Source organism: Daktulosphaira vitifoliae, unplaced genomic scaffold (genome assembly GCF_025091365.1).
Source record: "Daktulosphaira vitifoliae isolate Bord-2020 unplaced genomic scaffold, ASM2509136v1 Scaffold_5, whole genome shotgun sequence".
Taxonomy (NCBI): Eukaryota; Metazoa; Arthropoda; class Insecta; order Hemiptera; family Phylloxeridae; genus Daktulosphaira; species Daktulosphaira vitifoliae.
This window is the reverse complement of record NW_026099576.1, coordinates 8,749,822-8,753,757: the sequence shown is the minus strand read 5'-3', so window position 1 is coordinate 8,753,757 and position 3,936 is coordinate 8,749,822. Positions and strand designations below refer to the sequence as shown.

The window sequence follows — 3,936 nt, the reverse complement described above, 5'->3', positions numbered from 1 at the left end:
GGCGTTATCGAAGTTTCTCGAAGGTTTTTTTGATAACGAGAACATTCGAGAATATTCGTTGCGTATGTTTTGGTCGCTACAAACGTATCGTTGAGAAAAATCGGTCCAGTGAGAGCTAAGAAAAATTAGTGACTGATACAAAAAATAAACACATTATGGAAAATTAATACCCATGTATTGAAGCTAAAACAATACTATAACTACAAAATATTTAGGTATATACACAATTATACTTCATAAATTTAAAAATTTAAAAGCAAACATTTAAATTTTACCTTTGATGCGAAGCTGAGAAGGTATTAATTTTACTATGACGTGTTTTTTTTATGTCTGTTGCCACTTTTCCTCAGCTCTCACGGGATGGATTTCTTTAAACGATACGTCAGATGTTTAAAAAACGTATCTAATTGAAGACATTACCCTTAAAAATTAAAAAAAATTATTTCGCTCTCTGTAAATGAGGTAAATCACCCAAAAAATACAATTTTTATATTAGGTAAAATTCGACATTTTTTAAAACTTTTTTTCTTAGAAAAACTTTTGTTTTTGTACATAACTATTTAAAAATTAACAAAGCAAACAATTTTTTTTTTAATCTGAACCTTTACCTGTTACATAGGAAGATTTAAAATAGCAAATTCTGCACAAAAATTTAACTTTTTCAATTTCAATTTTAAAAAAGGTCCGGTAATATTCTGAGCTTCAAATATATGTTAAAATAAAGCATATGTTATGTACTAGAAGATCAAAAAAAAAAAAAAAAATGAATATTTAAATTTGTAACTTAAAAAAAATGAGAAATACACAAATCTACCAAAATACCATGCGTTTCATGTCAAAATAAAATTTTGCAAGAGTTTAATTTATTTATTATTTTCCAGTCAAATGTATTAGAAGAAAAATCGATGTCTTTGAGGAACGTTTGCACAAAAGCATGGCTGGTATGGGAACAGATGATAAGACTTTGATAAGAATTATAGTGTCAAGGTCTGAAATCGATCTCGGTGACATTAAATTGGCATTTGAAAGATTATATGGGATTTCTTTGGAATCTTGGATTAGCGTAAGTTGACAATTAGCAATAATTAGCCTGAGTAATTATTAAAATGGTAGTAGATTTTAATTAAAATTTTTGTTATTACAGGGAGATATTTCTGCAGATTATAAGAAACTTTTATTCAAATTGATTGGATAAAATGTAAATTTGTTTTTCTAAAAGATTTCTTTAATATTTACATCTTAAATCGTATTTATTAGCTTCGATGCGAAGCTGAGAAAGTATTGGTTTTACTATGATGTGTTTTTTTTTTTTTTGTGTCTGTTACCACTTTTTCTCAGCTCTCACCGAACGGTATTCTTTCAACGATAAGTCAAAAGATCACAAATCGTATCTAGTCGAAGACATTACCCTTCAAAATTGAAAAAATTTCCCTCGTTCCCTATAAATGGGGGAAACCTCCAAAAAAATTACAAATTTAAAAATCGCTAATTTTCGAAATTTTTTCAATTTTTTTTACTAAAAACTGCCGTAACTTTTTCAAAAATGAATATATCAATATAATTTTTTTTTATATAGATGCTTGATGTCTTTACCTATTATTTGGTATATTTTTTTTGTAAATTTGACCTTTTTTCTGCCCACAGGGGGGGATTTAAAATGACAACTTTTTCACAAAAAATTAACTTTTTCAACTTAACTTTTGAAAATGTTCCGGAAGGTCTGACACTTTTATATATATCTTAAATTAAAGCTAATGTAATGTACTTTAATTTGAAAAAAAAAAATTTGACCTCTGGACTTGTCTTCATGGTGAAAACGGCTACCGAATGCTATTTTTGTGTGAAAATTTTCGATTTTATAATTTACATTTTTTACTTTAAAGTGCTATAACTTTTTAAAAAATGTATGGATCAATACAATTTTTTCATGAGAAGTAGTATTTATATACATCTTTCATTGGATATACTTTTTTTTTAAATCAGACTATTTCCCTATATATGGGGGGGCTTCAAATATAAAAAATGCATATAGAAAGTAGAACTTTTTCAACTTAACTTTTGAAAATGTTCCGGAAGGTCTGACACTTTTATATATATCTTAAATTAAAGCTTATGTAATATACCTAATTTGAAAAAAAAAAAATTTGACCTCTGGACTTGTCTTCGTGGTGAAAGTTGACATCAAAGTTAATAAACAATTACGATTTTTGTAATTTATAATTTACATTTTTTACTTTAAAGTGCTATAACTTTTTAAAAAATGTATGGATCAATACAATTTTTTCATGAGAAGTAGTATTTATATACATCTTTCATTGGATATACTTTTTTTTTAAATCAGACTATTTCCCTATATATGGGGGGGCTTCAAATATAAAAAATGCATATAGAAAGTAGAACTTTTTCAACTTAACTTTTGAAAATGTTCCGGAAGGTCTGACACTTTTATATATATCTTAAATTAAAGCTAATGTAATATACTTTAATTTGAAAAAAAAAAATTTGACCTCTGGACTTGTCTTCGTGGTGAAAGTTGACATCAAAGTTAATAAACAATTACGATTTTTGTAAAATAATTTTTTTTTATATTTTTAACTTAATAATTCTCTAATTTTTTCAAAAATGAACATATCAATATAAATTTTTTTATATAGATGCTTGATGTCTTTATCTATCATTTGGTATATATTTTATGTAAATCTGACACTTAACCTGCCCACAGGGGGGGATTTAAAATGACAACTTTTTCACAAAAAATTTACTTTTTCAACATAACTTTTGAAAATGTTCCGGAAGGTCTGACACTTTTATATATATCTTAAATTAAAGCTAATGTAATATACTTTAATTTGAAAAAAAAAAATTTGACCTCTGGACTTGTCTTCACGGCGAAAATGGCTACCGAATGCTATTTTCGTGTGAAAATTCTCGATTTTATAATTTACATTTTTTACTTTAAAGTGANAATTAATATAATTTATATAATATTTAACTTTATAATGCTATAACTTATTGAAAAGTTTATGGATCCACACAATTTTTTTATGAGAAATAATATTTTTTAATAAACCCTTTTTCATTTGACATACTTTATCTTTATCGAGATATTAATAAGGAACCAGCAGATCAAGTAGCTTTTGGAATAAAACACCAATTTTTTTTAAATTAAGCACTATCTAAAGATTTGCATCGAAGCGTTTATTTTTGATAGTAATTTTAATCACTGTCAGATAACATTATACTTGATCCAACTATACCACGTCACAACTGTGCCGCGACCCCCCTGTGCTGGGTTTTTTAAGCTAATAACTATTAAGTTTTATAAAACCTTTATTTATTATATTATTGCAAGTTGAATTATTTTTAAAATAATGTACTTTAGTACTATATTTAATGTAAATTTGTTACATGTATATAAGTCTATTACAATAAAACTTATATATTATGAAAATTAATAGTAATCAATACTATTTTTCTAATTCATATTAAAAATTCAATTTTTTTTGTAATTTAATTTCAACTAGGTAAATTTATTGGTAAAATAGAGTATATTAATATCAGATATCTTCATCCAAAGAAAATGTTGGCAAATTGATAATTGACAGTATAATTATTTTTAATCGTGAAAAAAATACTTGTGACCTAATAAATATGACGTCTAAAATTATATTATTTTAAGAGAATTTTTGTCATTTGTATTTGCATATAATTACAAAATAAAAAAAGATGACAACTGTGCAATTATACGCGTTCAGAGTTTTTATCTAAAATATATGTTTACTTACATTTGCTTTCAGTATAAAAATGAAACATTTTGTTTTTACTTTTAAAACAAGAAAATTTTATTTCTGTTTACTTAAATAATGTCAATATATAATAATATTATGAATTAGTTTATAAAATAATACTAAAATATTAATACTGAAAAAGGGGTCG

The 3,936-nt window shown here is 25.1% G+C and overlaps 1 long non-coding RNA gene across 1 annotated transcript in view; it reads left to right on the top strand.

Moving 5' to 3' along the window:
* The window catches only part of LOC126906958 (uncharacterized), a 10,092-nt gene extending 8,892 nt beyond the window's left edge, over window positions 1-1,200 (top strand). Inside the window, exon 3 of the long non-coding RNA XR_007704393.1 lies at window positions 882-1,200. This is a non-coding gene — a long non-coding RNA (uncharacterized LOC126906958). The remainder of the gene's footprint in view (window positions 1-881) is intronic.
* The last annotated feature ends 2,736 nt before the right edge of the window (window positions 1,201-3,936 follow it).